The sequence below is a fragment of the Eschrichtius robustus genome, chromosome 2 (assembly GCF_028021215.1).
Source record: "Eschrichtius robustus isolate mEscRob2 chromosome 2, mEscRob2.pri, whole genome shotgun sequence".
In the NCBI taxonomy this organism is placed as follows: Eukaryota; Metazoa; Chordata; class Mammalia; order Artiodactyla; family Eschrichtiidae; genus Eschrichtius; species Eschrichtius robustus.
In genome coordinates, this window is record NC_090825.1 from 174,852,486 (window position 1) to 174,878,542 (window position 26,057).

Consider the following 26,057-nt stretch of genomic DNA (forward strand, 5'->3'; position numbering starts at 1 on the left):
GCCTCCCGCCTACCAACCCTCCCAGCGCCGCCCGCCTCCTTCCAAGCCCCGCCCTCCTTCGGGGCGATTGGTCGAGCCTCGCCCTCTTCCTCGCCGGGGAACGCCCCCGCTGACAGGCACTGCGGGCAGCCAATGGGGAGCTGCAGGGTCTTGCGCCCTGCCCTCATCGCGCCCGTTGGAAGCGGGCCGTTGAGGGGGTGGGGCGTGGAGCCTGGTAACCGTTGCCGATAACAACGCCCCGCCCCGTCGCGGCAGGCGGGCAGGCGGCGAGAGGCGGGCGGGCGCCGGGAGCGGGAGGAGGAGCGGCAGCCGCCGCCACCGCCGCCGCCATAGAGACTGTAGCCGTGGAGACTGTTACTTACCAACGGGGACCAACACGCAGCAGCCGCCACCGCCGCCGCGGGAGCCGTTGCCCGAACTCCCTGCCGGAACTCCAGGTGACCGATGCGACCGCCCCGGGCCCTGCCCGGCCGGGGACTACTGGGGGCGGCGGGGATCCCGATCGGGGGTCGGGGAGCGGGCAGCACAGTCCCTGCCGTTCACCCCAAACGTACGGGATGGCGCGCCCGCGGGACCTCCCTCCGCACCCCGAGTCCCGACAGCGCGGCGGAGTTTGGAGTGGCCGTGGTCTCCTTCTTCCTTTTAACCGAACTCGGGGAGAGGTGAGGACCTATCGGCTCACTTTTTACAAAACTTCCTGAGTTGGGGGCTCCCGGGGAACCGTCTTTCACTCTTACCCTCAAAATCCCCGGGTTAGGGGTGCCCCGGGAACCCCTCTCAAGCTTTTACCTTCAAACTCCCTGAATGTGGGGCTCCTGGGGAACCTCTTCTCACTTTCGTTCCCCAAATCCTTAAGCTGGGGGTGCCCGAGGACCCCTCTCTCACTCTTCCCCTCAAACTCCCTCAACTGGGGGGCTCCTTAGCAGCGCCTTTCGAACTCTGACATTTAAACTTCCTGAATTGAAGGCGCCTGGGGGCTCCTCCTGTTTGCTCCCCAAATCTCTGAAATTGGGGCGCCCCTGGGACCTTTCTCTCACCTTTAAACTCAAATTCCTGAATTGAGAGGGCCTAAAAGATTCGTTCTCACCTTTACCCTCAAAGTCCTGAATTTGGGCTGTCCCGGGGATCATCGTTTTGACCCCCGTTCCCAAATACTGAATCTGAGGGCTCTCTGTAACCCCATCCCCACTTTTTAACCAAAAGTCGGTGAGCTGGTCTAGGGGAAGAACCCCTCCCCTCCTCACTTTTTGACCACGAACTCCCCGAGAATCTGGCTTCCCAGAGACCCGTGTCTCACCTTTTCATCAAGAATCCTCGCGTTTAGGGCTCCTCGGATACTCCTCCGCTCTGTCCCTGGTAACCCCGCGTTCCCAAGTTTGGGGGATCCTGGATCCGCCAGGCCCTCCACGCCCCTCAGGAAGCGCCTACGCACCGCCGCAGCTCCCTCCCCTATTTGGACTGATCGCGGAGCAAGAAAAGTTTCACCGAAAGGGTTGTGGGTTTGTGTTTTGTTTTTGTTTTTGTTTTTTTTAATTTATTAATTTATTATTTTGCTTAAAGAGCCCAACTTGTGGGCCCAAACTGCTCGGTGGCATTTTCTCCGCGGGTTGTGGGAGTGCGTGGGTGTGTGTGTGTATGTGTGAATCCATCCCCCACCCCTGACCCCCGAAAACACGCCCCCCTCCAAATGCTCTTGATTCCTTTTCTTTTCCCTCTGGGACAAGCCGCGGCGCTCCCTCCAGGCTTCGTCCCTGTTGGTTTTTCTCGCTGCTGCGCTAAGAAAAGTTGCGTTTCCGATCCTAGTGGCTATTTCAAGGGCCCCCGGGGCCCAACTGCCCCTGCCATTCCGGCGGCGGCGGCGGGGGTGGTTCATCGTCCTAATTTTAACCTCCCGGTTGCCCCGCAGGAATGAGGGAGAAGGGCAGGATGTAGAACACAAGTCCAGGGCTGCCTTTCCGCGGAGACATCATTCCGGCTTCTGGTGTTTTAATTATGCACCGCCCCTCCCCCCCCCCCCCCCCGCAACATACAATTATTTTCTTGCTTTGTGCATTGAACTGTCGGTGCAGTCTGTCATGAGTTTTCCCCCCGCCCAATCAGCTTTATCTCTGCAAATCCAAAATAGCAAACCTGATAGAAGGCTCTCCATGTCAACTAAGACCTACCCAAAAAAAAATCAAAATAATGACAACAACGACAACAGAAAACATTAATAGCAAAAACTTTTTTTTTTTTTTGCCTGCACATATTGGCAGCACATTTTTATCTTGTTGCTTCATAATCTGAAACATTATTTGTTTGCTCATATTGATATAAAGACCCTTACCCTCTGTGCCAGGGAGTACCAGGGGCTGGTCACCTGTTCTTTCTCCCACTCCAGTTTAAAAACTTGAACTGACTCTAAAATAACCTTAGAAATGGTTACTCACCTACTCTGGCCAGAGAAAAAGAGAGTATGGTACCACCCCACCCCCCAGGAAAGGAATTTAATTTCCTTAATTACTGGTGCTAATTTTGCCAACAGGCTTGGTAGAGTATCGGGCGGGACTTGGTAGTCTTTTTTAAAAAAGACTTCTAATAATATATGATGGAAAAGATAACTGGTTCCAGGATCCTGTGATGTTCCAACTGATATGGGTCAGGAATGAATGCAGAAACAGTTTGCCCCTGTGGTAAAAGCAATATGAACTATTTGCCTCTTTAGGTGCATTCCTCTCATCCCAGATAAACCTCTGAGATGCTCGAAAGGGGAGTCCAGGAGGAGAGGGGCAGAATTATTAATGACCCCCAGTAACAGAACAAGTCCTTTGAAATTCAGTTGATATCTGCTTTCTGGGTGCAGGCCACATATCACCTTAATATTCATCTTTAACCATGCTTATCACTGAAGCACTGCCAGGCTGGAGTTATTCACCAGAAATGCAGATGCTGGGAAATTGTTTATCTGGCTCTTATTCCTTAGACCTAATTTGTAGTTTCAGATTCGAGTTAAAATTAAGTAATATTAATCAATATTTAATTAATTGAATTTTCATTAATAGTATATATAATTGAGTCAACATTTTAAATGTGCTTGCAGGATTTTTATAGTCACAGGGGGTGGTTTTGCTTGTAAAATTCCAGAGCCAGAAGGAACCATATCTTATAGTATATTCGGCTCTTTTTTTTTTTTTTAACATCTTCATTGGAGTATAATTGCTTTACAATGATGCGTTAGTTTCTGCTTTATAACAAAGTGAATCGGCTATACATATACATATATCCCCATATCTCTTTCGGCTCTTTTTAATTAATGCAGGTTGACCACTTATTGAAATAACGTGCTCCCCTATACACACCTACTTATTTGTAAAATGTGAAACTTTTTTCAAAGCAAGGGAAGTTCTCAGAGAAACTGCCTCCCTTGTCAGGACCCTCACGGAACCCAAGATCAGCAAAGGACTTCTTATAGGAAAAGACAAAAGAGAGGGAGAAGCTTAGGAGAGGAAGACCCAGAATTAAGGGGGCGTGTGGGATAAAGAGTGGGGGCAGAGGATGGGGGGCAGAGCCGTGGAGAGCCCCCACGCCGTGGGCTGGCAGGCTGCAGCTGGTGAAGATGGTGATGCTGACAGGCAGCTTAGAGGCAAGGGCTTAGTCCCCCAGTCTGCTCCTCTGAAGGCTCCGAGCTCCCTTAGTGAACATCAGCCGGCTTCTCCTGGCTGCTCAGGCCAACATGTTGGCGTCGTCCTCCAGCCCTCTCTCTCTCAAGCCATCAGCAAAAAGGTAGAGTCCTAGAATCTGACCACGCCTCGCCACCTCCACAGCCAGCCCCTGGTCCGAGCCTCTTGCCCAGATGATTCCAGCCTGTTCACCAGGGATCGTATCATGTCCTGTTGCGATCCTCAGATTGGATGAACGGGGTCAGGGGTCAAAGGAAAGGAAAAATACAAGTCCCAGCCCTGGATGCTGCTGATGTGGGCTTTAGGGCCCCACAGAGAAGGGGTTAACGTTGATTAGCTCTGTGACTCCAGGTAAGGTTTGGCATCGGTGAAAGAGAAAATCACTTATATGGTTTTGATATTAGAAATAATATTATAGGGAATTCCCTGGCGGTCCAGGGGTTAGGACTCTGCGCTTCCACTGCAGGGGACACAGGTTTGATCCCTGGTCAGGGAACTAAGATCCCGCAAGCCGTGCAGTGCAGCAAAAAGAAAAAAAAAAAAAGAGGAAAGAATATTATAACTGTTTAGCCCAGGTTCTGGCACAGAATAGGTGTACAACGGAGTAGCTATTATTATTGTTGTTGTTATTTTTATTATTAGAACAAGCAAACAAGCAGTGTGGCCTGCCTGGGGTGATTTTTTAATTTTGGTTTCTTGACCACCAAATGCTGAGGAGACATTCAGTAAATACATCTTGCTCGATTGAGTGGGTGAGCCTTCCACTGTCTGTTTTAAGGTGGGAAATACCCTTCGATTGCATAGAAATTCTCGGGTACAGATATGGCACTCTGCAAGCGTTAAGTGCTGGGCAAAACCAAAAAACAACCCAAAAAGTGTCTCAAAGTCCCACATCTTGGTTGGGGTATCGGTCCATCTGAAATCACTCCCAAAACATCACACTTGCAGACAAGTTTTGCCAAGCAGCCAGCTCTGCAGGAAGAACCTACAGATGAGAAAATTTAAAAACTGGTTTCCCCTCTCCGTTAGTGCTGGCTCTTAGGTGCCAATCCTGTCGAAGTCTGGAAATCAGCCACTTGGAGGTGAGAACAGTCCTGGTCTTCATGCCAGGATTTGACTGGAGCAGACAGCATGGCCTTTCTCCTTGCTACACCTCACTTCTTTTTTCCTGAAGTGCATTCCTATTTTATGATACATTGGTTTTATGTGTTTTAAAGCATGGTTTCATGCCCTGGTAACCTCATTTTAAATTGTGGTCAATTCTATGAATTTACAAAAAATACAGTTGTCTTCCCAAGCCTATGGGTGATACGTACAGCACGTGGATTTCAGATGCTGTGAATCAGATTATACCTGCCATAGTCCATGTTTAGAAATGAAAAAAAAAAATTCTAAAGCCATTAAAAATCTAGAACTTACATGTGATGGCCAATATAGTGATTATTTGTCATTTACTATGTAACAAAGCCCAGATGTGCTATATATAGTAAACCTGTTTCTACTAAGATCTCTGCAGTTATTTTGAGTGTGTGTGTGTGTGTGTGTGTGTGTGTGTGTGTGTGTGTGTGTGTAAGAACTGGGCTCCTGGTGTCCAGGGAAGTTCTTCAGGAGGTGACAGGTGAGCTGAGACTGTCATGATGAGAGGGAGCAGCCCTGTGCTGTTCAGAGGGAAGAGCCTTCCAGGTGGGGCGGGGTGGGGGGCAGCAGGTGCAAAGGTCCTGCGGCAGGAGGAGTCAGCTGGGCCTGGTCGGAGCAGAGAAAGGCGGCTGTGTGGCTAATAACTGGTGAGCATAAGGAGGAGAGGCACAGGGCCCCAGAGGCCATGGGGAGGACTCTGGCTGCTATTCTAAGTATAAATTAAGTTGTTGGGAGATTTCACCTCTGCCTGTAGCTGTCAGAGCCGTGGTGTCCAGTCACTTGCTGGAAAACCTGCTTTCTGGACCTCTGCCATTTCTTCATCGCTCATTCATTCATTCCTTTCTGAGTCAAACACTATCCTATGAGGTTACAGAGACCAAAGACCAACTAGGAGAGGGCGATAGTTTCAGAACGGGGATGGGCTAGAGGTCCCTCTAGGACATGTGTGTGGCAGGCCGCTCGCCTGGAGGGGCCACGAAAGGTGTCCAAGAGGAGGCGGGCTGGAGCGGAGTCTTGACGTACAAGCAAACTGGTGGGGAGAGCCGTGGTGCGGCTGTTTTCTGGAAGCCGAGTGCAGGGTACAGGGGAGATCAGGCCAGAGAGGAGAACAGGTGTCGGCACACACAGCCTGTTTTTGGAAGCAAAGTTTCACTAGAACACAGCCACGCTTGTTCATTTCCATACTGTCTCTGGCTGCCCTTTTGAGGCCACGGCGGGGTTGACTATTTGCGACCGACACAGAACGTGGACCGCAAAGCCTAAAATATTTACTGTCTGGGCTTTTACAGGAAAAGTTTGCCGACCCCTGGCTGGACGAGTGGGACTCGTCTGGTGCTAGGCTGAGAGGTTTGCTGGGGAAGCACTTTGTGATCAGATGGGATTTTGGTAGGTGTGGCGAAAGGTATGGTGTCTGGAGGATGGCGACGCAGAATTAACAGCTGCCGTGGTCCAGGCCCAGGGCGATGGCGACCTGGCTGACAGCACCAGCCGGGGATGCTGCGTGGGGACAGAGCTGCAGGGTTCTCGGGGCTCTGAGGACCCGGTGACTCTCGTGGGACCAAGGGCAGGGAGGAGCCCAGGGCGATCCCTGGGTGTCTGATTTTGGGGATCAGGTAGAACAGGCTGCTTCAGTGAGTCAGGGATCCTGGGAGAAGGTAGTGGGGCGGAGAGGGGTAATGCGTTCAGGTGTGGGCTTGGCCAGCTTGAGATGCATGGGGGCCAGCCGAGTGCGGGCAGTTTCCTGCCAGGCTGCTGGATTTCAGGGTCTGGAGACAGTGGGGGACGGTGGGGGGACACGCAGTCCAGGCTGGAGGTCAGGATCTGGGAGCTGTCAGTATGTAATTGGTCATTTCAGTCGTGAAAACGGATGAGCTCACTCAGAGAGGTGGAGAGTGAGAAGGCCAAAGGTAGAACCATCAGATTTCAAGGAGCAGGAAACCAACGAAGAGTCATAGGAAAGTGGTTTTTTACAAAATGATGGCAAAATATAATGACATAAAGTTAAGCGCACATCTCAGTGACATTAAGGACATTCATTGTTGTGCAACCATCCCCACTGTCCATCCCCAGAACTTTCTCATCTCCCCAAACTGAAACTCTGTCCCCATGAAACACTGACTCTCCAGCCCCTCCCCCAGTCCCTGGCCCCCACCATCTACTTCCTGTCTCTACGGATTTGACTTCTCGAGGGACCTCCTGTGAGTGGGATCAGACAGTATTCGTCCTTTTGTGTCTGGCTTATTTCACTGATGATCTCAAGGATCATCCATGTTGTAGCAGGTGTCAGAATTTCCTTTCTTTTTAAAGCTGAATAATATTCCATTGTGTGGATGGACCACATTTGTTTATCCTTTCATCCCTCGATGGATGTGTGGACTGCTTCCACACTTGGCTACTGTGAATCATGCTGGACAGAGAAGATTTCACAGCAATTCTTAGGTGAGGGGGGAACCTGGGAAAGGGCTCTGAAGGCAGAGGGGGAAGTAACTCTCAAGGACTGAGCACCAGGGACAGTGAGGCCTGGTAGAGACCAAAGCGATCATCAGATGGGGACAGTCCCCTGGCAGGAAGGGGAAAGGACGCGTCCCCACAGAACGACAGAAGGCTTGGCTCATGAGCTCCTGTCTCCTCGGAAAACTTGAAATCACACTAATGGTACAGAAGCCCATTCCTGAAGTTGCAGCAACGCTTAATTATGCTTATATTTTTAAAACGCAAACTGTTTATCTTTTCGAAATAGTGCCATGTTTCCAGGACATGTTTCTGTCCAAAAGGTGATCTGTGGGGTAAGGCCAGGGAAGCAGTTTCCCCCCAGAATCACCAGCCCACAAAAATCCACCCCATCCAGGGAGAACCCAAAGAAAACACCACCTGGAGCTTTCCCACCTCGCCTGTCCTTCTCAGAATACGTACAGATGGAGCCTGCTTGGAGAAAAAATAAATTCGGAATTCCAGACCCACAGAAAACAGCTTGAAGGATGTGCTTCGATTTTGAAAAGGATTCTCCATTTTCTAGAAGAATTCACCATACTGGGGACCTCTTTATATTTAGAGCTCTCTAGGGTTTCCATCTGTTCGGCAAATATTTGTGGGTCCCAAATATCAAACATCCGAGTTGCTTAGAATTAGTCGAATACTTAAGTGTATTCATAGATCATCATGCGGGGAGTTACGAGGGGAGAAGGTGATAGAGAAATTTTAAATTGTTACCCACCATTGGCCACTGACATTCAGACTGGAAGTTAAAGCATGAAGTGGGTATAATTCCAGGGCTCATCAATTGTGTACATCGTGGTACGGTGATACGGCCAACTCTTAAAATGACAAGCAGGCGTGAATAGAAGGTATTTCTGGAAGCCCTGTAACCACGGAATTCGTCACTGGCCTGAGTCCACAGCTGGCCGAGCCGTTGTCACCTGGCCTGTGCTCCCTAAGGAGACCCAGTGGGCACCGGAAGAGACTCACCGATGAGCAGTTTTCTAACTGAACAAACCACAGGGTGACGGAGTTAGACGTGGTGGCCGGGCAGCGCTGTGGGGCCTCACCCAGATTCCGGGTAGGGAGCTCCTCGGGGCGCAGCCTCGCTCCTCTCTCTCTTGTAGCCCCAGTGGCCTGAGGAGCTCAGCCTTCCTCTCCTGTTCTAGAAGCAGGATTTCTCCAGCCTCTAGCTCTACAGCGACAGCGCGCTCAGAATCACTCCCAGATCCTGCGTGGGTCTGTGTGCCGTTGGCTCACGATTCTCACTCATCTCTTCATCTCCTCCCAGTCCTGCCCACCGTGGCTCTCCTGGGCTGTGTCACGGGGAGAGGATGGGCACATTCTCTCTGCCTTTTGTAGCCAATCGGATGGACTGGCCCCTCCCTTTCGTTGTAACCACACCGTACTTAGCTCGGCATTCAAGGCTCGTCTCGGTCCAGCCCCATCTCCCTTTTCAATTGCCTATCTTTCACGACTTCTCCAAATGGACTTGCCATGCCTTAAACAGGTCTTATACTCGGGTCTCCCCTCGTTCTGAAATGTCATTTCTACTGACGAAAAATCTTAGCTCTTCTCCGATGCTCTTTCGCCAGGGACCCTTGAGATGTTAATTGGTGAGCTAAGTGGGGAAACAGAAGACTAGGCCAGGTTTCTCCAACGCATCGCCATTGACTTTGGGGCCTGATCGTTCTTGGTGGGAGGGCGGGGAGGCCGTCCTGGGCCTCGTAGGAGGTTGAACACAGCACCCCTGGCCTCCACCTGCCAGGAGCGCCCACCCCTTGGCAAATGTCCCCTGGGGGGCAGAATCACCCCCTAGTTAGGGACCCCAGGATTAATCAGCCAGAAGTGCCAGGGCACATAGATTTCACATCCCAAGACGACATGGACGTGCCGTAGTGGTTTGCGTGTCTCATTTCCTGTTCTCGGTTGTGAGCTCCCCAGGGACAGGGACAGCTGTCCCTGCCGCACTTCCCACAGAGCTTTGTACTTCACACGTGAGTGAATCAAACACTTGAGCCCAGAGAGCTCTTTAGAGGGCGAGGCCTACGTGGAGTAACAAAGCAAAAATCACCAACCCCTTGCCCGATGTCTGCTAGCCATCAAAACTCCATGTTTTTGATTCAGCTTAGATTAACATCATTCCAGCCCTTTCAATACGTAGTTTTCCTTTACCAAATCCCCAGAGAAATTTTAATCAAAGACCCCTGCTGTTAATGGCCTCCCCTTTTGGCCCAGCCAAAATTGCAAGTCAAGATCTTTTCCAGAAAGCAGGGATCTTCCTGGGAACATGGAGTCTTACCACCCAACTGCTGCCAGGTCCCAAAGCCAGGAGCCCTGTACACGGTGGACAATGTTAAATGCCTAATTCTGCGTCAGGCCGATTGCAACGGCTCGATTCATATTTGTTTGCTTTGCAATTTTTCAAAGATGTCACTCTGTTAAAAAGTCGATTTGAAACAAACGTACTTTTGTCTGCTAGATTTATTTCGTCCACAAAACATGGCACTCAGAATTTGTGGACTGAACGAATTCTCCTTTCTGCAGAGTGATAGGGCCACTTGTCACTGTTTGGAACCAGCTTTTGCAGCGGCTCTGGCCATTTGTGAAGGGTGCTGTGTGCCAACAAAACTTCACTTATGGGCACTGAAATGTGAATTTCATGTCATTTTCATGAGTCACAAAATATTTTGACTCTGATTTTTTTTCAACCATTAAAAAATGTAAAAATCATTCTTAGTTTGTGGACCGTACAAAACCAGGCAGCAGACTGGGCCGGACTTGGCCGCGGGCGCGGCCGGTGGTTTGCTGACCTCTGCCCTGCGATAGAGGATGGAGTCCAGGAGCGTTCACAGCCTGTTTTCCCAGAGAACCCCCGGTCCACACCCTCTGCTTCTCCTGCCTCCCCGCCCGCCTGACACGCACACCTTCCTGTGCACGGCGCCTGCTCTTGAACTGGCCCCCCCTCCCTGTCCACCCCCCACCCATGGGATGGTCTTGCCTGTCCCGCAGCATCCAGGATGGGACCTTCCCAGGTTCCCCGCCCCAGGGTTTATGGTCCCAAGTTCCACCTGGAGTCCACACCTGTCACCTTTGCCACAGAAGGAGTTATCTGTGTGTCTCCTTATCTCTCTCACGCAGGGTAAGACCCCTGAGGACAGACCAGGTCTGTCTCTGTAGGGCACCAATTAGAGTAATTATTTGTTGAATTGACTCGAGTTCTTACTAGGTCAAGATCTGACTGAGCTCTAAAATCATTTCGCTTACTTTCTAGTAAAATAGGGCCTCGTGAGAGATTTGCAGTTTCCCGGTTGGGTGGTTTATTCTAGGAGTCCCCTGGATCACAACTGTCCAGCGGAGACATAATGCGAGCTGCATGTGTCAGTTAAAATTTTCTAGTAGCCACGTTCTAAAAAGTAAAAACAGGTGAAATTAATTTGAACAGTATATTTTATTTAATGCAGTATCTCCAAAGTATTGTTGTTTTTTTAACATGGCATCTATATGAAACAGTTTTTATTGAGGTAGTTCACATCCTTCTTGGCGTGCAGAGTCTCTGAAATCCAGTGTGTAGTTTACACCCGCGGCGCGTCTGGGTTCGGACCGGCCACATTTCACGAGCTCAGTATTGGGCACTGTGGGTAAAAGTGTTAAAATGAGGACAGCCATCACCTTTAGGCCATCCCTACTCTTTTTATTTTTAAAAAAATTTTTATACATCTTTATTGAGGTATAATTGCTTCACAATGCTGTGTTAGTTTCTGTTGTACAACAAAGTGAATCGGCCATATGCATACATATATCCCCCATCCCCTCCCTGTTGCGTCTCCCTCCCACCCTCCCTATCCCACCCCTCCAGGTGGTCACAAAGCACCGAGCTGATCTCCCTGTGCTATGCGGCTGCTTCCCCCTAGCCATGCATTTTACATTCGGTAGTGTATATATGTCCATGCTACTCTCTCACTTCGTCCCAGCTTCCCCCTCCCCACCCCCATGTCCTCAAGTCCGTTCTCTATGTCTGCGTCTTTATTCCTGCCCTGCCACTAGGTTCATCAGTACCATTTTGTTTTTAGATTCCATATATATGTGTTAGCATACGGTATTTGTTTTTCTCTTTCTGACTGTCTTCACTCTGTAAGACAGACTCTAGGTCCATCCACCTCACTACAAATAGCTCAATTTCGTTTCTTTTTATGGCTGATCCCTACTCTTTTTAAAAGGCGACCACTGTTTGAGCTCTTTACTGTGTTCAGTACTTCCTAGCCTCACAGTTTGAGGTCACTCAAAGGTCTGAGTAGCACAGGTCCCCCCTGCCTCCGATGTTTGCCATTTTCTAAAGTGATCATGACTGGACTTTGCAAACAAAACAGGTGTCCACTCTGGGCCACTGGGCAGTTTGATCCCACAATTCCCTAGGGACCGTTTGGGGACTTTGAGATCCTTATGGGCAGTGCCCGGAAGTCTGTTTATTTCCTCTTTTCAATTAGGGAAGTCATATCTTTTCACGGTAGAAAACATTCAACTAGCGCAAAAAAATAAAAAGGGAAAAGAGAGCCTCTGGCTTCCTCCTCTTCTCTCCTCCTGCCCCTTCCACCGCTGATAAAGTTCAGCATGGATCCTTTGAGATATTTTGTGTGCAGATAAAACATTCTCACTGATACTTTCTTATTTTTTAATTGAAATGTAATTCACATATCATAAAGTTCACCCCTTTATAAAGTGTACAATTCCGTGGTTTTTAGTATAGTCACAAGGTTATGCAACCGTCACTGCTGTCTAGTTCCAGAACATTCCATCACCCCAAAAAGAAACCCCGTCCCCGTTAGCAGTCACCCCCATGCCCCTCCCCAGCCCCTGGCAACCACGAGTCCACTCTCTGTCTCTGTGGATTTGCCTGTTCTGGACGTTTCATATAAATGGAATCACTCACTCTGGCCTTTGGCGACTGGCTCCTCTTACTAAGCTTCATGTTTTCAGGGTTCATCCACATTGTGGTGTGTGTCAGTGCTTCATTCCTTTCACGTAGGCAAAAAAAAATGGATCATATTATGACCACTTTTCTGCAACGTGCTCTTTTCATCTATTATTTAGTATGTATCTTTCCTTATCACTCTGTGTGTCTGCTGCATCTTTCTACATTGACTGCCTGAGATTCCTCTGTATGGATGTGTCCCGAGGTATTTAATTAGCTCCTTATTAAGGGCATTTCAATGTGCCAGTCCTTTACCCTTAACTCCTCGTCCCATTCATAGAACAGCGGGTTACAGACCTTTGGACAATCGGGTGAACACGTGTGTCCTCCCCCCGCCCCAGGAAAATGCACGATGACCGCGTCCATCGTATTCTGCCCCTGATTTTGGAGGTTCCGGAGCGCCTCACCCCCTCTCCCTGGACCAGCCCCTGTCAATTCTGCTCCACCCGTTTCACAGCCCACGTGCGGCTGACTCAGCCCCAGTCCATCACCACAAGCTGGGCCCAGGGCTGCGGGTGCCTCGGGGGAGGCCCAGCCGCTCAGCCGGTTTGTGCTGACACAAGTTCACGCTTGTTGCCTTGACTCTGAGCTGAGGCTTGCATGGCAACGGCATTTTCCCACCCCTTCCAATTCCCTGTTGGTACGTGGTGTTCAACTGCTACGTTGACGCTCCATCAAAGCATTCACTGGCTGTGGTCCCAGCAGAAGACCTGTCCCTCGGGGTCATCACCCTCCAGCACCAGCCAGGGGACCTGCTCCTGCTGCAGTGTATCCTCTCGAGCGGGGACCCCCTCCTGCAGCCTCTAGATCCTGCTCTCCAGCCTCTGTCTCTCCATGTCGTTGACTTCTCATTACTGTGCAGACTCTCTCTTTAACTCCACACAAACAATGTAAAACCAGAATTCCGACCAAGTAGAATAAAGTTATCCATCCCTAATCGAGGCTTTCCCCCCACTTTAAACTTAGCGGATCATATTTTTCTTTTTAACATCCTTGAAGACTTCTGAGACACTAACCTAATTTGGTTTTCCTTTGTTAGTGTTTCATGAATATGGAATCTTCTCGAAACTGCCTGCTCCTTTATCCTCCAGTGGTGAGGTTCACTTGCGTGGGGCGGGCAGGGAGTCTTCACTTCTCTCAACTCCTGAACTGGGACATATTCTCCTTTCAGTTTCCTGATGGTGAGAAGCCTGTCCCTAGCTGTTCACTCCTCACTCCTTTCCCAAAATCAGTTCTGTTTACGGGACACGTCTGACCAAACATTGTGGCATTTTTAAAACAGGCTTTCTTACACCTTCCCGCACGTCACTGAGGTCTTCAAACAGAAGGTCTCTTTGGGATAGCGTGTGAGGAGTATTTTTGTTGGTTAACCAAGTTTACTTCTGAAAGCGTTATATAAAGAATTCCGACCTAGTCAGTTCTCAGGCCTAACCTCTCATTGTTGGGAGCAGTGCCGCGTTTCGCTTCTTCTCAGGTAAAGAATATAGGAACAAGTTTAGCTTATAGAGCATCTGTTTTGCTTCTTGCCTGGCATCTGCCCACACTTGCTGGGTCATTTTCTTTTAATTGAGATAAAATTCACATAACATAAAATTCACCATTTTAAGGTACAATTCAGTGATTTTTTAGGATATTCACCATGTTGTGTAACCTTCATCACTATCTAATTCTAGAACTTTTTCATCGCCCCCAAAACAAACCCTTTGCCCGTTACCAGCCCCTCCCCGTTCCCCCTCCCCTCAACCCCTGGCCACCGCTAATCTACTTCCTGTCTCAGTGGATTTGCCTGTTCTGGACGTTTCCTAAAATGGCATCATACAACCCGTGGCCCTTTGCGACAGGCTTCTTCCATTGAGCATCATGTGTTGAAGCTCATGGACGTTGTAGCGAGTGTCAGAGCTTCCTTCCCTTTTGTGGCTGAATAATATTCCATCGTATGCATGGACCACAATTTGTTTATCCGTTCATCCACTGATGGACATTTGGGTTGTTTCTACTTTCTGGCTATTACATTTAATGCTGCTATGAATGTTCGTGCACAAGTTTTTGTGTGAACATAGATTTCTGTTTCTCCTGGGTGCATACCCAGGAGTGGAGTTGCCGGGTCAAACGGTGACCAACTTCTGGAGGAGTTGCCAAATGTTTTCCACAGCAGCCGCTCCGTTTTCCATTCCCACCAGCAGTGTAGGAGGGCTCCAATTTCTCCACGTCTTCTTTTCCCTTGTTTTTATTATAGCCAACCTAGTAGTTGTGAAACAGTATCTTGTTGTGGTTTTTAATTTCATTTTCCAAATGACTAATGATGTTTGAGCATCTTTTCATTGCCCATTTCTATACCTCCTTTGGAAAAATGTCTATTCAAAGGTGTCATCTTTTACAGTTTTCCTGCATCCACAAATTTCTCTTCCTTTGTGAAATGCCCAAAGACCCTGAATCATAAAGATGGGTGGGGGGGGGGGCGCGTGCATCAGAGCTACGTGGTGGGAGGGGTAGAGGGGAGGGAGGGTCAGAAGCCACAGGACATGAGGGCTGTCCCCTCTCTCCCTCATGACGCGTCTCCAGCTCTGGCTGTGGGCACGTCCTTTTCAGAGACTTCCCAACATCCTGCCTCCTCCGCTCAATGAGGGAGACTGGACAGGCTTGTGGGTGATCACCCTCGGAGTGTCCTTGAGCCTCTGGACGCTGATTTGTCATTTGACACCTGTCTTTTTATTTATCCGGAATTGTTTTAGCCTCTCTTAGAGACAAGAATGACTTCTTCCATTTTGAAGTGGTTGAAAAAAACCAACAAAAGAATAATATTTTGGAACACATGAAATTCACATTTCAGGGGCCATAAGTGAAGTTTTATTGGCACGCTCATCCATGTACGTATCGTCTGTGACAGCTTTCACCCTACGTTAGAGGGGCTGAGTAGTCTCAACAGGGAGCATCTAACCCTAAAATATTTGCTGTTGGGCCCTTTCCAGGAAAAGGTAACCAGGGGCTGGTGTCACTCACAGTGCTGGTTGTATTTGACCAGCACTGGGTACAGCATCATGCAAGTGTGAACACGGTGCTGCTTTGGAGGTGTATGAACGCTTAGACTTGCCAGCAGCGTTTAACACTATTTTTCACTTCCTTTAAGGCGAAGGGGATAATATTTACTGCATTATCATCTTTTCCTGTTTGCTGTAATTAAAAAGAATCTTGGGGGCTTCCCTGGTGGCGCAGTGGTTAAGAATCCGCCTGCCAATGCAGGCGACACAGGTTCGAGCCCTGGTCCGGGAAGATCCCACATGCCGCGGAGCAACTAAGCCCGTGCGCCACAACTACTGAGCCTGCGCTGTAGAGCCCGCGAGCCACAACTACTGAAGCCCGCGCGCCTAGAGCTCGTGCTCTGCCATAAGAGAAACCACCGCAATGAGAAGCCTGCTCGCAGCAACGAAGACCCAACACAGCCAAGAATAAAATAAATAAATTTATTTAAAAAACAAAAAGAGTCTTGGTCTGGCCACATCCATCCTGCAGGCTGCATCCCCTTTCCTCCTTGTGTCTGTGAGATGGCGCTTTCCCCAGTCCCCAGCATCCTGGCCTTTCTCTCCAGGCAGCCTCTCTGTCTTCCAGGCCCTGGAGAGCCAGGCTGAGGTTTAGACCAAGACTCAGGGTGGCCAGGTCCTCTGCCATCAGGAAGCTTTGGTTCCTCTTCCTTCAGGCCTCCCACTCGCTGACACTCGGCCCCGATGGCTGTCACCCGAGGACTGGTCCCTCTCGGAGGGTCGCACCAGCTCTGGAATTTGGGGCGCGAGTCACGGGGCCTAGGAGTGATTTCTGAAATGAATTACTGCTTGTGTGGGAGACCCAGCGTCTAAAACTGTTGCCTTTATGTTGGAACACACTCGAACCAGTGACACGTAAGAAGTCAAAATGTGGAATGGCCAATCCAAAAAAAAAATCGGTGTTTAGAGATCAAAAAGCTAACTGTTTGCACATTTCAGCCCCTTCATGTAAAGCTAAAATCCCACTTGTGATGAATCCTGCATGACTTTGAAATCGTTTGTTGTAGCTGGAATCGCTGCTAGACCCCAAGGAGGAACTGGCTTCTCTGGGGTAAGAACATAAGCGGGAGTCACCTTGATGATCTGGCCGCGGGGCTGGTCAGTGTCAGCTGCCAAAGATGGCAAATCGCGTATGTTTCTTTGGCTTGATTGGGGTGGATACAATTAAAAAAACAAAAAAACAGAACACGGTTTCTCTCTTCCCTTTATTTCCCACTGGCAGAGGTTTCTCTTTTAGGTTTCCTCAAGTCGGTGGCATTTCCGGGCTTGGCGGTCTGTGGGTTAATTATCACCAGGGTAGTCGTTGGCGGGATAGCTAATCATCAGCACAGTCCCCTCCTGGACTGTTCGAATCCCTAAATAAGGGTGGTGGCGAAGAAGACTAGCCGCCTCCTGACAGTGGCTTCCTGCTAGAGATGGGGAGGGCGGCTCACTCCCCTCCTGTGACCCGCCCGCCTGGCCCCATGGCGGGGTGCACTGCTGGTGTGACACGCCCTCCTCCAGGATGTAGATTCATTCTGTCACTTTCTCCTAAAGACCACTCACCTGCCTGGATTATACAAGGCTTGTCTGACTGGAGTCCTCGAATCTGTGAACTGAAGTTAAAAAAAAAAAAAAAAAAAAAAAGACATATAGCCCAGTGGTTCTTTAACCTTTATTCAGTCCAGACCTCTTTCAGAGTCTGCTGAAAGTGGGTCATTTCTCCCCAGAAGAACAGGCATAGACACACGTGCCCCCATTTGAATTTCATGGTCAATTTCAAGTTCACAGACTCCCCTCGAGTGCAACCCCTGGTGAATCCTCAGACCCAGTTACTGGATCCTGCTGTAGCCGTTTGAATAGGCACATTGCAGAGTTTAAACCACTTCGCAAGTATTCTCTAGGTTTTGAAAAATAGGAGGGCAAAAATGAGGTCCAAATCGAACACTTTGTAGTAAACAGAAGAGGGAGGGGTGTTCCTGTGGTGTTTGTGTCTCTGCAGAGTGTTGTGCATCAGCCCTACCCAGATTCTGTATGGGGGGAGTTCTCTGGCGGTCCAGTGGTTAGGAATCCACGCTTTCACTGCCGAGAGCACGGGTTCGATCCCTGGTCCGGGAACTAAGATCCCAAAAGCTGCGTGGCGCAGCCCAAAGGAAAAAAGAAATACTCCGTATGGGAAGAATAGGAAGGAAACACCCACTGAAAGCAGGAATAAGAGGTCTGCACAGACATGTCCATTAATATTGAAGAGGAAAAGCAGATTCGTCTAATTTATGTCAGCTTCTTTTACAAATTCACTTTTCTGGTGCCCTTTCTGGCAAGATGAGACCCTCATGTGTTGTCACTTAGCTTTAATTACGGGGTTATAAAAATTTACTGCAACCAGGGTGCCAAGACCATTCAATGGGGAAAGGGCAGGCTTTTCAACAAATGATGTCCACGTGCAAAAGAATGAAGTCGGACCCTTCTCTGTCTTACACCAGGTACAGAGATTAACTCAAAATGAGTCAAAGATGGAAATGTAAGAGTTAAAACTATAAAACTCTTAGAAGAAAACATAGGGGGAAAATTTTTTTTAATTAATTAATTTATTTTTGGTTGCATTGGGTCTTCGTTGCTGTGCGCACGCGGGCTTTCTCTAGTTGCAGTGAGCGGGGGCTACTCTTCATTGCAGTGCGCGGGCTTCTCACTGCGGTGGCCTCTCTTGTTGCGGAGCACGGGCTCTAGGCGCACAGGCTTCACTAGTTGTGGCACGCGGGCTCAGTAGTTGTGGCGTGAGGGCTTAGTTGCTCTGCGGCATGTGGGATCTTCCCGGACCAGGGCTCGAAGCCATGTCCCCTGCACTGGCAGGCGGATTCTTAACCACTGTGCCACCAGGGAAGCCCAGGGGGAAATCTTCATGACGTTGGATTTGGCAGTGATTCCTTGGGCGTGACACCAAAGGCAGAGGCAACCAAAGAAAAAAAAATAGATAAATGGGACATCATAAGAATTTTAAACTTTTGTACTTCAAAGGACATGATCAGAGTAAAAAGGCAACCTGTGGAACGGGAAAAAATGTTTGCAAATCATATATCTGATAAGGGGTTAATATCCAGAACGAAGGGATTAATATAAAGAACTCCTACAACTCAACAACAAACAAACACTTAGGCCGATTAAGAAGTAGACAAATATCTGAATAGACATTTCTCCAAAGAGGACATACAAATGGCTAATAAGCGCATGGAAAGATGCTTAACATTACTCATCGTTAAGAAATATAAATCAGAACCACAGTGAGATACCAATTCACACCATTCGGATGGCTACTATTGAAAAAAAAAAAACAAAACAGAAAATAGCAAGTACTGGCAATGATGTGGAGAAGTTGGAACTCTTGTGCATGACCAGCAGAATGTAAAATGGTGCAGCTGCTGCGGAAACACTATGGCCATTCCTAAAAAAATTAAACATGGAATTACCATACGATCCTGCGATTCCTCTTCTGGATAAATACCTAGAGACTTGGACAAATACTTGTACACCCATGTTCACAGCAGCACTATTCACAGCAGCCCAAAGATGGAAACAACCCAAGAGTCCATTGAAAGATGACTGGATAAACAAAATATAGTCCATCCATACAGTGGACTGTTATTCCGCCCTGAAAAGGAAGGACAGTCTGACCCATTCTACAACATGGATGAACCTTGAGGACATGATGAACCTTATTTCTCTGCTCAGAGAAATAAGCCAGACACAGAAGGATAAATACTGTCTGATTCCACTTACGTGAGGTCCCCAGAGGAGTCAGATCCACAGAGACAGGAAGTAGATGGTGGGGGCCAGGGGCTGGGGGAGGGGGATGGAGAGTCAGTGTTTCATGGGGCCAGAGTTTCAGTTTGGCAAGATGAGAAAGTTCTGGAGATGGATGGTGGGGATGGTGGCCCAACAGTGTGAATGTATCAGTACTTAATGCCACTGAGCTGTGCACTTAAAAATGGTTAAAATGGTAAATTTTGTGATACATATTTGCCACAATTTAAAAAATAATAGTAAGTCTTTTACTCCACTTGTGTTTTGCAGCATTACACTAGAGGAGGCATATTCTTTCACACCTTGTGTCTCATAAGTCCCACCTCTCCTGCCGAACCATAGGTCACAGTTTTAGTAAAGGCCCTAAAGATCCATCTTGTCTGTGGTCGTATACTAACTAGCGAACAGTGCGTCGTTAACTTATTTCACTTCCACACCCTCACTTGGGAAGATTACATTGATACTTTTGAGTTGATGGTCCTTCCCAGAAAGGAAAGCGGTGGGCGGGTGGGCAGACTGAGGGCATGTCTGGTCACTCACAGGTGTTCCCTGCACCAAACCCAGAGGCATCCTGGGGTGTTCTGGGCATGCGTGCTGGTGCACTAGGGGACCTGGGGCGAGAAGGGAATCATAAGTAACCTAAGCAAGAATGTCACAAAGGAAAAAATAGGACTGGTTTGTTCAGTCATGTGAGTGCCCATTTGAGAGCAGTTATTTTTATGGGACATAAAGATGAGTCAAAATGTTTTTTAAATTAAAAAATTTCTTAATTAAAAAAATGAGTAGGACCTGCTTCGTAAATGACCATCTAAAACAGCTCAGCGAACTACACCCAGGGGCCCAATCCGGCACGCCGCCTGATTTTTCGGTAGGTCCCGCAAGCTGAGAATATTTTCTGCATTTTCAGATGGTTGAAAGCGGAGACTGTTTTGTGACACATGCAAAGTATATGAAAATCGAATTTCAGTGTTCAAAAATGAAGTTTTGTCGGAACAGCTCCAGGGCCAGGACTAGGGTGAGGCAAGTGAGACAGCGCCTCGGGCACAAAATTCAAGGAGGGAGCAGCGCCAGAGAAAACTCAGCCAATCAGCATAAACAGTATCTTAATGCAGTATTTTAAAAAATCAAAATCAATGTCAGAATAATCCATGATGAGCAAAATATCAAAATTTTAAAGACAGGATCAGTATTGCCGGTTTTTTCCCTCTGCCCCAGGCTCCCGTAGGGCTGTGAACGCAGCCAGGCTCATTCCTTGTGGCAGGTCCAGGGCAGTTTTCTAGAGATGGTGACGGAGTAGAGTAGCCTCAGCGGAGAACTTGGGGCCCGTGAAACCAAAAACATTTGTTCTCTGGCCCTTTATAGAAAGTTTGCCAACCCCTGATTGAAATCAATTTACTCTATTGATCCTAACAGCGAGTAACTATAACCAAACTACAGATTCAACGCCTTGCCCATTTCCTCTGTCTTAGGTGCCCTTTTAAAAAATGAGTGTACACTTGTAAAGTATTTAATTTTTGGTTAATGGTATTTATAAATCAGTAGGGACAATTAACACTGAATTCGTAAGCAAGCTGATGCTTGTGGGCTGCGATGATTGACCTGCATTAAAATAGCAGGGGGACTTCCCTGACGGTCCAGTGGTTAAGACTCCATGCTCCCAACGCAGCGGGCACGGGTTCGATCCCTGGTCGGGGAACTAAGATCGCGCGTGCCGTGTGGCTTGGCCAAAAGAAAATAGTAGAGGCCCTCACTTACTTTCATGTTAACTAAATACGTAGCGAGTTAACCCTCCATTTACTGGGGTGAATGTTACTTGGTTTCTTTATAAAATGGTATAAAGCCCAGCTTCCATATATGGGTCTTAAGAAGCTCGATTAGGAACTTATGAAGCATTAATTATTTCTAAAATTTGAACTAGTAAATGCCATGGGAGCTTCTTCCTCCCTGGTTTTCCTGCTTTCACTCTTTCTCCCGATGGTCTGAAAAGAAGGCTCTTTTAAGAACCTAAGTGAGATGATAGTGTGCCCCCACCTGGGGCTTCCCTCAGGAATTGGAATAAAACCCAGACTTCTGGCGGTGCCCGTGGGGTCTCTGCCAGCATCTCCAGCCCCCCCCGCCCTCCTCTGCCCCAGGGCCTTTGCACCTGCTACTCCCTGTGCGGGGGAGTGCTCACTCTGGCACCTCCCACATCTGTGGGAGATCACCTTGCGTATCTGGTGACTGGTTTCTTGTCTGAATCCCTTGCCCAAGGATGTTGGGGCCCCAAGCAGAGCTGTCATCACCTTTGAATGCTCCGTGCCTAAAGCGATGTCTGGCACTCAGTAAATTCACTCTGTTCCTTTGGTTCATTCATAGTTTACATACAGTCAGGGTGCACCCCTCTATGAGTATTCACACACGCGTAGATTCTTGTAACTACCACCCACCCAGAGGGCAGAGAGCAGTTCCAACACCCCAACACGTTCTCTTGAGCTGCCCGTCTGCAGCCAGGCCCTCACCCCACTCCCCCCATGTCCCCTGGCCACCCCGCTCTGTCCCTGGCCCTGTAGTTTTGCCTTCTCCACAGTGTCACATAAGTGGTGGCACACAGCGTGTAGCTTCTGAGACTGGCTTCTCTCACTCAGTGTAATGCATCTGAGACTCAGCGTGCTGGTGTGTGTTTCAGGAGTTTGTTCTTTTACTGCGGAGTCCTGTTCCATTGTGTGAATGTACCACAGTTGGTTTATTCGGTCCTTTTTTTTTTTTTAAATTTATTTTTGGCTGGGTTGGGTCTTCGTTGCTGTGCGCGGGCTTCTCATTGCAGAGCGTGGGCTCTAGGTGAGTGGGCTTCAGTAGTTGTGGCTCGCGGGCTTCAGTAGTTGTGGCTTGCGGGCTCTAGAGCACAGGCTTAGTAGCTGTGGCCCACGGGCTTAGATGCTCCGCGGCACGTGGGATCTTCCCGGACCAGGGCTTGAACCCGTGTCCCCTGCATTGGCAGGCAGATTCTTAACCACTGCGCCACCAGGGAAGCCTGGTACGGTTTCTTTTAATGTTCAATGTTGAATTAACATTAATGGCTCCGGTCGTAAGAGCGGCAGCGTGCTGTAGACCAAGTGGGTTGAACAGTAGTGGTATTCCCTGCACAAACAGCATTCTCTAGGTACAGCCTGCAAATTTACAAGAACTGACTTGCCTTCAAGTGCTTACAAATGTATCACAATTTTTTTAACGATACGTAAGTAATGCAAAAATCAGTTTCCTATAAAGTCATCTGCAGAAGTCATTAACGACTGTAAGTTTCTGTTTCATTCTCCTGTCTTCCTTGCCTCCAATAATACGATGTGTGTCCTTCTAGACCTTTTAAATGAATGTACCTATTTTATAGCATATATAGCTGCATTTTTAAACATAGATTCTTAAATATTTGAGAGTCTTCTCTGTCCAGGCACTGTATAGCTTGGAGATCTTTCTTGGAGAAAGTACCTTGTTCATTTCAATGACATCATAGTATTACAGAGAGGATGTACCACGATTTATTTAATGATTTCCCTATTGATGGACATTTAAGTTGGTTGCAGTTTTTTGTGGCTTCAAATAATGCCACCAGGGATACGTTGCCCATGTGTCTTCTTTTAAACCACTTTATTGAGATATATTTCATATACCGTCAAGTTGGCCCATTTAGAGTATACAGTTCAGTGGCTTTTGGTATATCCAGAGGATGCAGCCATCACCACTAACTCCAGAACATTCCATCACGCCGAAAAGAAACCCGTGCCCGTGCCCATTAACAGTCACTCCCCAGCCCCCCTCTCCCCCAGCCCCTGACAACTACTCACCCACTCTCTGTCTCTGTGGGTTTGCCTGTTCTGGACATTTCCCATCAAGGGAAGCACACACTGTGTGGTCTTTCATGTCTGGCTTCTCTCGCTGAGCATCACGCTTTCAAGGTCCATCCACATTGTAGCGAGTGTCAGTGCTTTGCTCCTCTTTGTGGCTGAGTAATATTCCAGCCGTGGATGGACCCCATCTTACTGAATCAGCTGACAGACAATTGAGTTGTTTCTTCTTCGAGGCTATGATGAATCATGCTGTTCTGCACAGTGGTGAACAGTGTTTGTGTGTCCGTGCACCTTTCTGGACACGTGTATTTCTGTAGGATAAATCCTGAGAGGGGGATAAAGAGACACTGCTTCCGGCTAGCTCTGCATTCTCTGGCTGTGCAGGTTCACACATATCCTAGGTCTCGAGGGATGCCCAGAGGTCATTTTCTGCAGAGGCAGACCCTGCTCTCTGGTGAGAATCCCCCCCCTACCCAGGCACCTGTGCTGCCTGGCTCTGCACCGCCTCTGGCACAGGCTCGTGGGGACACTGCAGGCACCGTCACCTGTCTTTGAATTAGCCCTGGAGAAGCCACCCATTTCGATGCAAATCGCAGAAACTTGTGGCAAAGAAGGAAAAGCAAAAAGGATCTCCTTACGGGCAATTAAACTCCCCCGGAAGGATGATGCACTGCTCTGAGGTCTCATGCAAGGACGGGGTTTCTGAAAAGGGAAAGGGGGCCCATGATAAAATGTCATTTTGTAACAGCAATCCGGCAGGGTTCATTTGGAAGGAGAGCTGCTACGTTTGGCACGGTGCTAGGAGAGAAACGAGTAGGAAGTATTCAGTGAAAATGACGCACCCCACAAATATGCCCTGGAATGAACGCAGCACAGAGCACGAGGCGCTCCCTGAAGTGTTTATCTCACTCGTTTGTTTTGAAATCACAGATAGCAAAGGGCATAACTGCTTTGGGGGTTTCAGGTATTTAAACAGGCAAAACCCAGCAGCTGATCTTGGTTGCCTTAAAACGGAGTGAGTTAGACACTAATTAATACTTACTGAGCATCTGCTACGTGCTGGGCCAGCAAGCGAACCCCATGCTTTGTAGGCTTCATTTTTAAAATATTTATTTATTTATTTATTTATTTATTTATTTATTTATTTATTTATTTATTTATTTATTTTGGCTGTGCCGGGTCTTAGTTGCGGCATGTGGGATCCTCAGTTGCAGAATGCATGTGGGATCCTCAGTTGCAGCATGCATGTGGGATCTAGTTCCCCGACCAGGGATGGAACCCGGGCCCCCTGCATTGGGAGGTCTTACCCACTGGACCACCAGGGAAGCCCCTGTAGGCTTCATTTTATTTAACGCAATAACCAGCAGAGGCAGACAGGATTTACTTTCTCTGTTTACGGATAAAGAAACGGAAACGAGAAAGGTTTAAGCCACTGACTGAAGGTCACCCAGCCAGCAAACAGAGGATCCAGGATTCGGATCCAGGCGCCTACTCTCAGCCATCGCATTGTATTCCTGGGGCGTCTCACTTTGCTGGTGCTGTGTGTCCGGGGGAAGATACACGGGTCCAGGATGCATTCCCCTCTCGTCCACTGAGGGTACGGCCCGGACTCCACCGGCTCCACATCTGTCCCCTGTGGTCCCAGCACCCCGTGTCAGCCAGGGCTGCCCCTCAACCATCTTCCATCTTCCTGAGTGTCGACCTTGACCTGGGCACTGCCCAGAGCCTCTGCCACCGGGGGAAGGCCTGTCTAGAGGTTGCCAGGATGTCCTCTTGTGGTTGTCCATGGTCATTCATGTGTAAGGATGAAACACACTTGCTATTTGCCAGAGAGTGAAGAATCTGGTCGATTTCTGTTGGTGTTCTGCATCCTCACAGATGCTCTCCTAATCACCTTGGGCTGAGCAATAGCCTAGGGAGATGCTGAGATCCCCAAAGAGGATTAGCCCAAATTGTTGAGATCAGCCATCCACATTCAATCTAATCTTGAGCGCGACATTTGTGTCAAAAAAAAAGAGGATTTGACTTACACAGAAATGCAATCGTGTCTTCATGATTTCAGCCCACAGTAAGCTTTCGAGGGCTTTTTTTCAGCTCAGCCTTACTTTTTTCTTTATTCAGATAGTTTCAAATTCCACTTGGATAGAAATCTTTCAAATATTTATCTTTTAAAAATTCATGCCGAAATAGTGGTAAATGCTTTTCAAAGGTCACGGTGGTCAAGCCGCCGCGACTTCTAGAAGCAAGGGGAACTGGGACCAATATTGGTATGTGAGAGGGTTCGAGAGGTGGCTTTTTGTCCAAGGCTACATTTTGAACGAGAGAAAAGAGGGAGGGAGGATGGGGAGGCTGGTCCCCTGTTACTTGAGTTATGTTTCAGAGTCCTCATCTGTTTCTCTTTCCACCTTTCAAGTAGAGCTAGAACATTTTATTCCATTTTTTTCCCCTAATTATCTTTTGCTCTGCTTTGGGAGCTGACTTAATACGGGGTTGGGAAGGGAGATGCCAAAAACAGAACCAGGCAAAGCTGGGCGTTTTTTGGGGCCCCGTGGGCTGCTTGCTGGTTTTCTGCTCTGGGCCCTGCCCAACCCCGCACCTGTAGAAAGTGTTTGAGATGAAGACTCATCTCAAATCCTGATGTAACAGGGAAGTCATTTAAAATATTTTCAAGGTCTTATGGTGCCTTTTTTCAATTTCAAAAATAACATTTTTCCCCCAAGCTTTTGCTGAGAATGCCTTTCTAAAATGGAATTGATTTTAGTGTATCTTCTTAGCATTAATTAGGCTTAATTAGGCTAAAAACCTAGAATACCTCCAAGATTTCTCTCCTCGGGTTTAATTAGAATAATGGGTTTAACAACAACGTCCACAAAATCCCGTTTTGCTCCATTTTGTGAGAGCACCCTGAGGTTTGGCTTTGGGGTTGAAACTTTCACGGGCCCCGAAATAAAAGGTCCTTTTGTTCCCATAGGATTGGACAGGGGTTTAAGATGGGGAGAGAGGAGATGACGGGTGAGATCAATATTCCTAATTTTGCCTTTTGTCGCTGTGTTTTCATTTCTTCAGGGATCCCCGGGTGCTTCCGAAGGGATCTGAGACTGAATTTGGGGTCCTGGGACAGTTGAGATATAGCGGTAACCCAGAGACCAGTGACCACTTCCAAGCCAGGGAAGGTCCT

At 48.3% G+C, this 26,057-nt stretch overlaps 1 protein-coding gene across 8 annotated transcripts in view; it reads left to right on the plus strand.

Moving 5' to 3' along the window:
* Positions 1-286: 286 nt before the first annotated feature.
* RFX2 (regulatory factor X2) overlaps positions 287-26,057 on the plus strand; it is a 97,163-nt gene continuing 71,392 nt past the window's right edge. For all 8 annotated transcript variants that reach the window (XM_068537167.1, XM_068537169.1, XM_068537162.1 and 5 more), the window contains exon 1: positions 287-437. The gene's annotated coding sequence lies outside the window, so the exon portion shown is untranslated. The remainder of the gene's footprint in view (positions 438-26,057) is intronic.